Below are 14,498 nucleotides of genomic sequence, written 5' to 3'. Positions count from 1 at the left end.
AGCAACAAGAGAGGGAATGCTAATGAATCAGTATGAATTCAAGCCAGTCGATAGAACAGAAATCTGATGGGAATGATTTGCATGATGGGAATGTTAAAATCCTCGTTTATAACCTATTTAAGAGCTGTCAGAAGTTGGTTTGCTGCTTCTGAGAACCTGGAAGCAGTTTCTGATTGCTACATGTGTTTGAATCAGTAGTGTAGCTGTGAAAAGGCAGGATGGAGAAGGGGCGGAAGTCTGCAAACCAGACCATGACTTTGCAGCAGAAGGAGAACACGTTGCAAAGCCTTCCTCTACTAGTTGTGGGCTGGGGGAGCTGTTCCAGAGTGTTGAATTTCATTCCCATCACAGAGAGCTGGAAATCACACTTTGTCAGCAATAAAACACCTCCCAGAGTACGACATCCTTAGCAGGGGATTTATGTGTTAGCTTCATCCTGACAGGCGAAGAGAAATAGACCAGAGCAGTAAATGCTAGTTGAGTTTAAGCAGGCACAGAAGACCTATGACTTGGCAGTCTTGTTTCCACGTGATGTGTGTAGGGCCCAGACTGGTGGAAAAGCCTTCTAAACATAGCCACAGCCCTTTCACACTCTGCTTCCCTTGCCCAGAGAGCTCAGTGTATTGTAAGTCTCCATTGTCTGATCTTATCACCCTGCAACATCTGAATGGTGTCAGTGTTTGCCAGCTCTGTTTCAGTAGTTGCTGCTTCCTTTTCCTTTTGGCCTGGCCACAGGAAGATCTCAGCTCCACAGCAGCATCCAGTGCTATTTTGTGTTTTCCCCACTTTATTCTGTCAGTTCTGCAAAGAGAAGCCAAAGTGGCTGCTCTTGTTCCTATTCTTCCAAAACTGTAGTCATCCCAAAAGGTTTGTGGCAGTCGGGTGTTTTGTTGCATTCAGATACTCTTTCTGGTATCAGTTTTGTTGAGAGGTTCTGCTTACATTGCCTGTGGCAGAACTAAAATGACTTAAAAGAGTCTTAAAGATGACACACACAGCATTGACAAAAGTGCTGTGGTAGATGAGTTTGAAGGTGAGAAAAACTGTGGATAAGACTTGCTAAAAGTTGGAGAATACTTTATGAAAAGCATAAGAGACCAATAGTGGAATAATGTACCCGTGGAAAGCTCTTGTATCTATTAGGCTGAAGTGTATAACGAGATCTGATTACTGTGTGTTGATCCTTGATGAGTGTATGCTAGACTTACAGCCCATACTTTTATCAAGGGAAGTAATGGCTCTCCATCAGTGCTGAATCCTACCCAAGAACCTGGCTTTGCCAGATCTGATATGCTGCAGTCTGAGCCTCCCCTCTTGGTTGGTATAAGGGGATCTGAAAGTGGGAGTTCAGAGGGCACTTCTACCTTTGCTGTCTGCAAAGAAGATGAATGTCCAACATTAAGCTCTTGAGCCTGAGGTTATATCAGTGACTTCATTTTCAAAATGTTTGAATATCCATCTGTAGCCCTTCCGAAGTCAACAGCCTCGGCAAGAGTTCAGACCCTTTGACCGCTGGGATTCAATACATGGAGTGAAATTCCTGCTCTAAAATTGTTCCTTGTGCTGGAATGCCCCATTGTTTACATATAAGCTCTACGGAAGAACAGTGCATGAGAGGAAATAATCTAATTCAGCCTAAAACATCTTGTTTGTATCTGCTGATCAAACGAAGGTCTGTTGGAGATGTAGGCCTTGGAGGCTGAGTAGTTGTCCCTCCTCAGAACAAAATGGGGCTCATGCACCATGGGACTCACATCCTGAAACACCTCCTACACCGTCCAGCCTTCACAGAATCACACAGAATCACAGAATCACCCGGGTTGGAAGGGACCTCAAGGATCATGTAGTTCCAACCCCCCCTGCCTAGCAGGGCCACCAAACATACACATTTAGATCAGGTTGCCCAGGACCCCGTCCAACCTGGCCTTGAACACATCCAAGGACGGGGCATCCACAACCTCCCTGGGCAGCCCGTTCCAGGGCCTAACCACTCTCCTTGTAAAGAACTTTCCCCTAACATCCAACCTAAATCTTCCCTCCTTCAACTTGGATCCATTTCCCCTAGTCCTGCTATTGTCAGCCCTTTTGAAGAGTTTACTCCCCTCCTGGGTGTAGGTGTACTGAGCGCTCCACACCTGGACACAGTACTCCAGATGGGGCCTCACAAGAGCTGAGTAGAGAGGGACAATCACCTCCCTGTCCCTGCTGACCACCCCTCTCCTGATGGAGCCCAGGATCCCATTTGCCTTTCGAACACAGCCTTGTTTGATGCAAACTCTCTTGTGGTAGATGGAAATCTGAGAGATGCACCTGTGTAGAAAATTGGAACTAATAAGGGGTTTTTTTTAAGTATTTTTTTTTTTTAAATTGAATAGTTACATCACTGCATTCCTGGCTATATAGTTATGCTAATAGTTTTTTGTTCTTAGTATTGATTCTGTGCTTCTGAAGTAACATATAGTTTTAATAACCCCCTTTGATGGTTTGCATTTACCCAAAACAAATACCAGATTATGCTTGCTTTTTATGTGCCAACTCTATTTCTGTTTTTATTTCCCTATAAATAAAGAGCTCACATCTAGTTACATATGCCTAAATGCCTGCAAAGAGAGATTCAATTACAGAAGTTGTTCTTGTAAGGCAGTTAGATCTGATTTTTCTGCTAGCAAATTCTATTTTGAATCATTTCAACACAGGAGAGGAAAATAGACTGTGGAAGTTTGCTTCTTCTAGTGGTCAGAATAACCACCTTCTTTCCTGAGTTCTGTTTTTTTTTTTTTTTTTAATGAAGAAAGGAGTCTAGAAATTTGTTGGAGCTATTCCCAAGGAAATAGGGGTGCGTGGAATGATTCTGCCTCTTACAAGAAAAAAGTAATATCTAAATCCCCTGGTTTACCTAGGAACATATCAAGCATTTTCCTTTTTAGTAAATCTGGGGTCTGGTCTGTAGTACCTGAAAGATGAGTTTGTAAATAGCTATACCAGGAATGGATGTGTTCACACTGTCTGATGGTCCAACTTCAGTTGCTGAGGTACCCTGATAAAACCAAAACAGATGCTCAGAGGTTTTTACCTGCTTTTTCCTCATTTGATTTCTTGACTTCTAATTGTCTGATTTTAGGCTGTGGCTTTCTTAAAGGTATAGCAACGTTGCATTTTCTGTGTCTCTGAAGGTGAAATGCTGTTTACCAATTTCTCAGAAATAAAGGGTCAAAAACTTTAAACATATGGCAAACTCCCAGGGAAACTGTTGTGTCTGGGCCAGCGTTGCTAATGACTCATTTCAGTGGCTTCTACCAATTCCAACCATTCCTTTCTGTTGGATAGAATGATGCAAACTTTAGCAGTTACTGCCTGATTCGGACAACTCATCCCTTTGCCTGCAGTGTGTCATCACTGGCTATTCAGACAAAAGGGATGATTCATTACGACCAGGTTGTTGTTTATAGAATTATAAATTAGAACAATTACACTGTTATAGAGATGCAGAACATCCTCCATCCGTTGCTGTCATGTCCGTGCATTACGTGATTTAATGGAAGCCTCCCTGTCCAAGAAAGGAGGCACGAGCGACGAGGAATTAAAGCTTCGTAATTATGTACAATCAAATGTTTAATAATCTTGAAAAGGATTTAATTTGAACATAACCTGTAGCTGCAACCATAAAGACAAAGGCCAGTCAGCCATGCCTTTGTTCTTCGAGGATCTCCGTAACTGTGGTTCTGTTTCTTTTAGGACTTCTCTTTGTTTGACTATGATACTTGTCAGCATTTCCATGGAGAAGAAATAAGCTCTGGTTTGCAGGAAGAATTATCAGTGCTACGTGTTAAAACTTCTAAATGTCCCAAAAATGGTGTTGATGTTTTAAAAATGGCAACAATGATGAGTGAGGTGGGGAATTTCTCCTTTTCTCTAAGAAAGTTTATGCACAAGGTCTCTTTAATACGTTTTCCCTATTCGGAGATGAATGGCCTGTGAAAGGTAGTGAATTGAGGATGAGGTAACAGCAGGAGAGAAAGAAAATGAGAGATGTTAGGAGATAAAACATGAACCAGGGTGGGAGCTGGAGGGAAGGAAGGAAAAAGCCATTGTGGGGAAGAATGGCAGAGTGGTAGGAAGAGAGAAATAATCGTCATTCATCAGTGGGAAGAAAGACAAAATGAGAAGATTGATGAATGAGAGAGAGTTCTTTTGTTTGTTTTCGTTTAAGAATTTTAAAATGTCTTTCCATACCATCCAGCCTCTGGAGAGCTGTCCTAACAGGAAAAGAGGTAAATAGGATACTTCACTTTGCTTGGCTGTTTACTAAGATGCCTGTTTGTTTAATGCAGTTTGATTAATGTCCAGCAGCTGTGTTCAAACCCTGGCATCCGTGCTGCCCACTCCCTGAAACCTGCCGGAATTACTTTGAAAATCACAGCACATCCTGATGCTTTTTCTATTAAATATCTGTTGGCAGTATGTGTGACTGCTAAAAGAATTCACACTGGACGCATGTAGATGGATGAGCCCAGACACGTGTGTTTATCTTCAGGGCTGCCCAGAGTTGTGCCGCAAACAGGGCAGCAAGAGTTTGTGTGCTGGGTTCTGCAGCTCTCTTTGTAATGAGCACAGATCATCTCTCTGGTTCTCTGCCGTGAATCATACAGTATTATAGTTATTGTTGATTATTGCCTGTGAAGTTGAGCATATGGTCCTGAAAGGGTTCTAAATGATTTTGTTTTCTATTTTATTGTTATCCATTGGATACATACAATCAGGCAACATAAGGCACTTAATTCTCTTCACCAATCCCTTGTGCGCAGTATTAAAACAATTCAAAGCAGTGCATATTTCAGCTGTCCTTTAGAGATGAATTATTGCTGCTTCTGCTTCACGCAGAAGCTTGGAAACAGATTTCTGCATAAATATTATATTTTGCTTGCAAGTGAGGGTTTAAAACTACAGTTACGTGAGATATAAATCCAAATTATTCTCTACTTGTTTGAATCTGAGATGAATCTTTAATTAGGATATCAACATTAAATCTGAAGTGAGGGAGGAGGATAGTGTGCAATTTTATCTGCTTTGGAAGCATCTCATACACTGGAGAAAACGTCTGCATTCAGAGTGAGAACATGGTGCTAAGTTGGGGTGCCCATAACCCTGAAAGCATCTTGCATAAGGGCTCGTGCAGCTCTCTCAGCTGCTCTCCTTTTTGTTTCGGCTCAGAATTCAGTCTGAGAGGTGAAATGGCTCCAGAGGAGCTGAGGACAAAGCTGCTACAAATGAAAGAAATGGTTTCCTTCACTGTCCACATATTCCTGAGGATAGCTGAGCTCAGCTTGTGAGCAGACAGTAAGTCACAATGCTCAGTGTGATCACTGCTCACATATGTATATTCCTGTATGTATGCTGTCCTCCTGGAAAGTTCTGCACCCATGTGATGCATTTCTGCAATGAAGAAGCCAGCCAACCAATCCTTTTTTTTTTTTTTTTTTTTTTTTTGCTTTATCTCCTCTAGTTGGTGGTTAAGGGAACAGAATGGATAAATCACAAAAAATAACATCTTCTGTCCCTCTGCCCTCATAGGGAAAGTCATTGCAAAGCCATTTCATTCTGAGGTACAGTATTGTATTACCTGCATCTCCTGCTCACTGTAATCTCTTTTTCTGTGTCACTTATTAAAAATTCTGACTTTCAAACAGCTACATAAATTCCTTTAAACATCTCCTGACTCAATAAAAAAGGGAGGGAGAGATTAAATGGAACGCTCAAGCTTCGTTCCATCTTCTCACTCACAAAAGTGTTCACATAAACTGTGAAATAAATCTTTCTGTCCTGTCAGGTCATTTCAATAGCTCTGATATTATTTACAGTCTCATCTGTATAATCCTTAGTCAGAAGTAATCGGAAAGTTCCCCTTTGTGCAGCTTCCAGCCAGCTCGCACGATATTTTATAAGTGGAAAGTGCCAATCTTTTGCTTAACTATGGGGCAGATAGCAGGCAGGGATCGTGCACTGGGAATGCGTGGTAATTCTCCAATGACAGTAATGTTCAAGGAGATGAAAAATTCTGGAGATGATTTGCCCTCCTTCCGTTGTGCAGTAAAAAAGTTGGAAGTGAGCTTTTGTGGGACGTTTCCAAAGATGATGATGTGGGGAAAGCGGGGTCTGGTTCCCATTCTGCGTGGAGCTGTGGGAGTTGAGAAAGGCTGGGGAACAGGATGGTCCTTTGTGGGCTCTTGCTTCCTGGGTAGTTCTGTGACAGAGACGATATAGAGAGACGAGCAGAGCAGCTGATAGCCAACAGGAGCACATTCAAGAAGGAGCAGAGGAAAAGACCAAGAACCCTCTGCTCATTTTGGACCTTAAGTGCTGTGACTCCTAGCCCAGACTTTTCATCAGAAGGGCAGAGTTTCAGTTAAACCCAAAGGTGGTATCCATCCATCTATCCATCCAGGAAACACTCCATATCAGCTCCCACACCTTGCTGCCTGCTTTTCCCTCGCCTGCAGGCAAAGCAGCAGCGTTGGGGAACTTTTTCCCCTTGCAGCCGTGCTGCTGACTGGTGCTTGCCTGCCTGTTGCACCTTGCTGCTCGTCCCATATCCTTCAAAGTTCATCTATTCAGGCCTCCCTCAGGGAAGGGCAGCCCGGAAGGGGCTGCTGCAGGTAATCCTGTTCCAGGTAATGGCTGGAAAATAAATCTGCACTCCTCTTCTGGGCTGGTGAGTAGTGGTGCTTGTAGCAGATATTCTCCTCCACTCCTAAGAACTGTTATTATAGGCTGCTTGTTGCATGAAAGATTTCTTTTGTTCTTAAATGTAGAAGCCTTTGCTGCAAATACTTTTAAAAGCAAATCTCATCACATCTGCTTCATGTGGTTTAGAATTCTGTTAGGCAGCTTTTCTGCAGGTGTTTGCTGATATTTTGCTTTTGTTTCTGTTGTCCCACTTTGATTCAGTCTGAAAATCTTCCAATTTGATGCCATCCCGTACATTGTAAGGCTGTCATAGCTGTGAGAGGCTGAGATGCCATGGTGCCTAACCCTGTTATGCTCCATAAAGGCAGAAGTTAGAATCCCTCAGTATAATCTTAGCCACTAACTCTTTTATAAACCCTTTACAAATGGACACAGTATCATTTGTCACGTATATTACACTCTGACATATGAAAGAGAGATATCTCATACCATCATAATTTAGGGTAAACTCCATTTCTAGTCTGACTTACTTTTCTGGATAGTAATGGCAAGGAAGTGTTGAACACACGTGGAATTTTGCTTCTGTTTAGTGGTTTTGGTAATAAATTTATTTATTACCAAAGTGAGTCTTGGGCTTTAGTTATTTGGTGGTACCCTAATTTGCATATATATATATATATTTTTTTTTTTTTAAGGTTCCTTACTTTGCCGTATAATCTAGATTCTGTCTGTGCTACTTCAGCAGAATCTCCCAGCATTAGGCTTACGAAGACCACATGCACACCAAAAAAGGCAGATAGGTTCAGGGAGCAGACGAGTGCAGTGTGTGGCTGTGCGGAAGGGCCTGCTGACTCCTCTGGCATTTTGCTGCCAGGTGCCTTGCCTGCTCAGCTGTGATGCATTTCTCACAGGCACCTCTCTACTTTGCAAGTTAGGCCACTTGCTGAAGGAAAGGCTGGTATCTGTATCAGTGGGGCTAGCCACAACCCTCAGGTTAGCACAGCGTGAGTCAGAATGTCATCCTACAGATAAAAGGCTCATCCTTCGTTTCAAATCAAGCTGGCAACTTTGACTTTTCCCACCAACAACCCTTCATTTATTTTCTTCTCCCATTTCCTTCACAGTGGTTGTTAATTACAGAGTTCCTGTTCTCCTCTCTGGCATCTATTTTCCAGTGTTTTGCATGAAAGTGGTAGATAATACGGTGTGTGTGTCTCCTTGGAGATTTGGCACTTCAGAGAACGGAGCTGTAAAGGGATTTGGTGGTAATCCATGTTGTTTTGAATAGTTTATGACGTTGGTAAAAATAGTTGTTACGCTTCCATAGTAAATTGCTGCAGGTTTCATGCAAGCATTGAATTTCTAATAGTCCTTTGCAAACTCTGAGTTGTTTTGGGGGCAGGAACAATTGTTTCATGGTTCTGATTATTTTCTCCTTGATGCTAAATATGCTGTAAGGCATCAGTGGTGTCACACTGAAAAAAGGAGCTCCTGTTTGTCAGCTGTAAAGCACCTGCAGCTGTGGCTTCCTTCACTTGGACGTGGTTTTGGTGCCCATAAGGAAACCTCTGGATCTGTATTGATAGCATGTTATCAGAACTGGGATGTAACACCAGTGCTGTCAAGGGCGGGCTGGTAGAGCTGAGACCTGCCAGGCCATGAGTCCTGCTCCGCTGTGCCACAGGCACTACAATTCCATGGGGAAAATGAGGATGTCTTTCTCAAAGTGTCTTTCAACCACCTGTGACATTTGACCGAGAGCGCTTGGAAAAGATGCAGGAAGACTATATGAATTTAGAAGCCAACTCATGGGATAATTATGGCTGTGTCTCAGCTGCCATATTTTATTAGCCCAAAGGAACCTAGAAGGCTGACAAACACCAAATGACTTTCAAGGAACCAGTTGCAGAAAGTGTTAGCTCCTGGCGGCACTGATGTCCCACTGAGCTGCTCTGACAAGTAGCAAGAAGTTTTGGCTGTAATGAGAAAAGACAAAGGCAAACTACTGGTGAGTCCTTTCAGTCTCTTTTTAACAAGGTGCAAAATGCTTGCAGATTTGACACCGAGTATCTAAGTATTTATTTTCCTGTGAAATTCATGTAAGTCATCAGGACGATTTGTTGAGAACTCAGGTGCCTGAGTAAATATGTTGAAACCTGGATAGATATTCCTGATTTTTAAAACTGTGGCCTTGTCTACCACGTTAAAATGTGCATTCAAGATAACTAGAAATATTAATACACTACAGGAAGCTGGCATAGTATTTCTCTGCATTCCTTGTACTAAAATAGATTTTCCTTCAACATTAAAGTGGTAATCTCTGAGGTATTTGTTATTTCCAAAGAATTAATGATCATTCAGTCAGCTAACAGCCCAGGGCAAAGCAGAAGGGTTTAACATTGTGCCAAGTGGTAGCTGCTTGTAGGAACAACTGCTTTCAAAGAATTAGTTATGCAGAATGCTCTCACAATGTGCCAGTCAGCTAAACGGTTTACAGCATTAATAGTTTGCTTGTTTTTCAAATCATTTACCCTCATGATTTAGATGCTGCAAGTTGGATTCACAAATCTAATCACTGCTTATGGATGAGCCGTTATTTAACCAACCCGTAAGTGTGTCAGCTTATTCTCAGTTTAAAAAAAAAAAAAAAGCAAAGGGTTGTATGGCTAATGTTGAAACAGTCCTGAGGACGGAATCCTGTGGATAAATCAAGCCTCTGGGTGTTTTTTTCCAGAAAGTAGATCTCATTCAGGGTCCGATGCAATCAATGTGTTTGCTTTCGTGCAGAGCTGTAGCAGTTCCTCTTCTGCTCTCTTGTGGGTGATACCAGGGCTGTTACAGGAAACATTGGTGTGCTTAATCCAGACTGAACTTGAAAAGCTGCCATTGTTCTGAAGTACCACACAGCAGAGGCACTCAATTTCCACGTATTGCAATATCACTGGCAATGCTGTAGCTAAAGGATATCTTCAGACCTTGAAAGTTTCAAAGTCACTGCTCAGAAATATGGAGGCTGCCTGATCTGGAGCCCCAGTGTCTACTCCCAGAACACTAATTCAGCTGATGGTCACGTGAATGCAGTGTTTTATCCCTTATATCTTCCCTTATCTGAAAACTGAAAATGGAATATAGCTTGCGCTGTCAGACAACAGTACAAAATGAAACAATCACCACAGCCGTTTCTTTCTGTGCGCTAAAACCCAATTCTAGGGTGCAGGTTCAAATGCTGTTAATAGAAATGGCAGTCACTTCTAGGTTTCCTTCCTGTTCTATGGCTTTGTTGTTTTTTTTTCCTCGTATCTGCAAATGTGGTGTGGATAGTTGGTGTAACAACGTTTGCCTTGCACTCTGTGGGTGCTCACCCTCACTAAATGGTGCTGGAAAGTACTTGTAGACTTTCAGCAGTGATAGCAGCACTTGTATCATTGTCTGATTAAGGTTACTGGATGCTTTCCACGGTAAGACACTATTTTTCTTAATCTTCATTTACTGTGGGTAAAATGTAACCTTTGAAATGATGTTTTCCATTCTGAGGGTGTGCCTAAGCAAGCAAACGATTAACTGAAATTGAAGCAATTCAAATGTATCTAGGAACACAGCAGAAGAAAATATTCTGTTTAACGGCAGCTTCGCAAACCAAAGCTTGCTAGTTTGGAGATGAAAGCAAACATGAACTTAAGGAACATTTCACTTGAAAACCTGCCCAATGTGACCAAGCTATGCACATAAACATCCAGACTCTTGCAGCTTTTGCATTTTCTGTCCTTATTTGGGGCTTGCCTACATGGACAAATGCAGTTGGATCCAACCTCTGTGTTGGATCTGGCCATCCAGAGGAGATCTGTTGGAAAGAACTGCTTTGAACTTTTACCTTCACTCCGTCTATGCAAAGAAGAAGAGCACTTTATCCTAACACCTGCCCTGTGAAGAGGACAAAAGCAGCTAGTGGTAGCTGTGGTTTATCTCACCAGTGGATCTGTTGTCTGAAGCCCAGTCAAGGTATCTCTTAAGAAGACTTGATGCTCCCAGAAGGACAAACTTGGGGATGTGCTTTCCCTGCCTGTGTGAATTTGCTGGATCCCATGAGCCTCTGGGGATGTTGGTGTAGCACTAAGAAGGTTTGCAGAGGGTTCCCATTGGCCTTGCAAATAAGGCTTTTTCAGTGAGGAAATGAACTTGTCTTCCTTAAGGGGGAGAGGATTGAAAGCTGGGTGGAGGGCAAACAGCTCTGTATGTAGCTGAAAAAATTCCATAGATACAGGGGTGGTTGTTAATCCTGAGCTGTGTTTTGTGTATTTTCTAAAGCACCCTTTCGTGGCTTCTGCCCACAGCTGCATCCTGAACCTGGTTCCCACCCCCTGCACTGAGTGGGAAGCATCTCCTGCAGTGGGAAGGACACAGTCTTGGCAGCCCAGGTCCCATCCTAGCAAACACTAACCATTACCATGGATTAGAGTTGCCTGTAAATGTCAGGATATTTGCTATGCAGATATGATTTCTCCACTTACAGTGTCGTTCAGTGGTTTGCATTTGAAACTGTTCCTTTTATTGCTACGGCAAGAGCTGATGTCTTCATCATGTTATTAATCTTAGATACTTCCTGCGTACAAATGCACTGTGCAATTTAAACATGTAAGACTTCATTCAGAACCAGTCAAATTCTAAAAGACATTCCTTTAAATGACATTCACAGTCCTGCAATTTTACCTCTTAAATATCGGTTGTATCCCATGGGAGCATTGTGTTTCTCATCTTTTTATTGTTTTAAAGTCTAGTAATAATAACCTTTGGCTTTTCTCTTTCCAAACTGGATGTCTTTCATTTGAATGAAGATGGGCTGTCTTGAGAAGACTGTTTATTTTTGCAACAAACCTATTGATACAGAGAGCTCCACCTCATTGTTGAAGAGAGCAACAGCATGAAGCAGCTCAGCAAAAAGAGAAGGGAAATTTAAAAAAGAAAATAGCTGTTGCTGTCCAGGAACTGATTCAGCTTGTGTATCAGTAGTCAGAGATAGTGCATTACTTGGCAGGAATTGCTTAAAGCTAATGATGGTAAAAGGAAAGGCGAAAAAAATGAAGCAGGCTGTTATCTGAGGTACTTGCAGGCTGAGAGGAGTGAACTTTCAACACAAATCCCATTCCTATAGAAGTACAAATATGCCCCGTCTTTCAATGGAAACCAAGGAGTATTCAGACTGCATGGGTAGTTTTTTGAAAATCCTCTTAGAAGACATTTACATAGGACACAAAGCATGTTTCCATCAAACTATGTCCTGTTGCTCTGTTATCCTGTTATGAGTTTGATGGGATTTTTTTCCCCACAAATAAGGAGACCTGCTTTTCAGTTTGTGTGTTGTGATTTAATATTATAAGGAAAGGTCTTAAAATTGTTCCGTATTCTCAGACATGCAGATAATACAAACTGCACTTCACTAGCACTAGAGGAATTTATATTTATTTAATAGAGAGAAGACACTTTGACTTTTTACTGGTTTCTGCATGAATTTCTATTTACTGCAGAACGCATACACTGCTGATGCAAATACAACTGAAATATATGTTTATATAGAAGTACACGCACACCCTCATGTACAAGTGCTGTGACAGGAGCTAACATGGCCTAGTGCCATTGCTAACTCATTAGGTGCCTGTTAAAAACATGAGATCCTTCCATTGAGCTCAATGGATTTTGAACGTGGCATCTCTGAGGGGCTAACAGTACAAGCCCTGATTCCGTACGCCCCTATTCCTACTTCATGCATGGGTCTGCCCTGTCTGATGTTCACAGGACCTCTTGCAGTGCGTTAATCAAGCACAGACTTCATACACCTCTTCCTAAACACCAGCTCAAGGGGCAGGGCTGAACCTGGGCAACCACACAGCTGAGATAAGCAGCCAAATGGGGACAGTCGGGCTGTTTCCATTTCAGTCTACCTGTATGGTGCTTCACTTATCTCTGTGTGCTGCTGTGCTGCATGGAGCAGCTGGGCCCACCACGTCCCTCCATCTGAGCGGGTCAGGCAGATAATCCCTGCGGTAGAGAGCTACAGTTTGATTCTGGTAGTAGCTTGGTTTGGTTTTGGAATAAATGTTGGGAAATATTTGGATCAAACTTTCTTTTTTACTCCTCAACAACAACTTCAGCTCCTCAACAGACAACTTCTGGCAAGACCTCAGAAATCTTCTAAGGATGATATTTGTGCATGTGAATTTCGATTTGCACAGTTGTGACATCTGCTATTGCCTCATCAACTTCCGAAGAATAATAACAATAATCATGGAAAACAGATTTAGGAAATCTGTGCTTTAATTAAATCTGCTAAGTGTCAAGTTTTGTTATAGCACTTTGACTCTCTGACTGTAAGTTTTGCCTTCTCTCTTATGACAGAATTAATCTCAGCCTGGGGCAGAATTCTACCTTGTATTTGCTTTACTTTGCTCAGAGCTCTTTACTCCGGAAGTGCTTCCGTTCTTCTCCTAATCAGACTGATTTGTTCCTGAGCTCCATGAGCTGTTACTCGGGAGCTGAGCGCTGCTGCTCGCCCGCACTCTTAGCTGCAGTGTGAACCTCAGTGGAGCACCAGAGAAGGGGCTGTTGCATTGCTCTGTCTGTTTTTTGTTCTGTGCTACTAGCTTCCCAAAAGCCCCACTTGCAAGTGCAGAGTCCACTTTCTAGAAGAGGCCCAGAATTTCTGAATAGGAGGATAACTGCACTCTGCATCTGTTTTTCCCAGGCTCCAACGTGCTGGAATAAGGCCTTCCCCAATGACAGCATCGCTGGGGGATGGCTGCTGCCTTCTCTCTCTCGCAGGGGGGAAGTTGGGCTGAAAAGATCTGGTTTTCAAAAATAGGTTCTGGGCGAGTTTGACTCTGGTGTCACCTAGCTCTCTTGTCCCCAGGCGCCAGCTGCATGTAATGGGCAAAAATAAAGAAATAACTGGAGTCTTTCTGAGCTATAAATGTAACCAGCAAATAGAGGAGTTTGGTGTCCCAAAATAGCGTGTCTTTTCGCTGACTGGCAGAAAGGGAGTGACTCAGACTGGCTGTGTACGTACTCTGAAATAGACTTTTCGAGTTTGGAGACAAAGGCCTTTACATCCATTTATAAAATTGCCTTTAAAATGCTTGTGGATGAGTTAATCACATGGCCATCTGATTAGACATGAATGACTTTGCTATTTTTTGTGTGATTAGGTCATGCCCAGAGAATCATAAGATAAAATAGAATTTGATGTGTCATTTGAGGGTGACTAATAAAACATAGCTGAAACACGGCAAATAAGGATACGGTGCAAATTGGAGTTTTTCAAGCCAGTTTCACAATGCTCCGTTCTTCACTTGCCCTGCTAGATCCTGTCCTTGATGATGGTGATGGAAGAAGCAGATCCTGGATTGCATAGGTGCAGACCAGAGCCCTGCTTCATCCCTGCTCGTCTTCATTCTCTGCAAGCCTGCGTCTAGCTCTGGGTCATGCTGGGAGCTCTGCACCTCATGTTCTTTCCCCACTTTCACATGAAGATTACTCTTCCCCATGATAGTGCTGCGGTGCTGGTTTGGAGAGGTTGCATGCCACTCAAAATCAGAGTGCTTGGATTCTGAAAAATGATGGAAAACCACAACTGCTACTGCCACAAAACTCAGTAACAAGAGCAAATGCACCCTTGCAGTCTTCCAGTTTTCAGAGAATAGTAGAATCAATCTCTCATTGATGAGCTGTGTATTGCCTCACTTGACTCAGCCCCAGGCTGCTGCTTGGCTTCGTGGGGTCTCTGCCCTGTCCTGCTGGTACCCTGCAACCCCTTCTAATGCAAG

The 14,498-nt window shown here is 42.6% G+C and overlaps 1 protein-coding gene across 1 annotated transcript in view; it reads left to right on the top strand.

Annotated features, from left to right (window-relative positions):
* Nucleotides 1-14,498, top strand: part of IL1RAPL2 (interleukin 1 receptor accessory protein like 2) — a gene marked incomplete at both ends in the record, with an annotated part of 319,468 nt that overhangs the window by 243,475 nt on the left and 61,495 nt on the right. The window lies entirely within an intron of this gene.

Source organism: Tetrao urogallus, assembly GCF_951394365.1.
Source record: "Tetrao urogallus genome assembly, chromosome: 13".
Taxonomy (NCBI): Eukaryota; Metazoa; Chordata; class Aves; order Galliformes; family Phasianidae; genus Tetrao; species Tetrao urogallus.
Note: the sequence above shows the minus strand (reverse complement) of the source record. Positions and strands in the feature narration are given on the sequence as shown.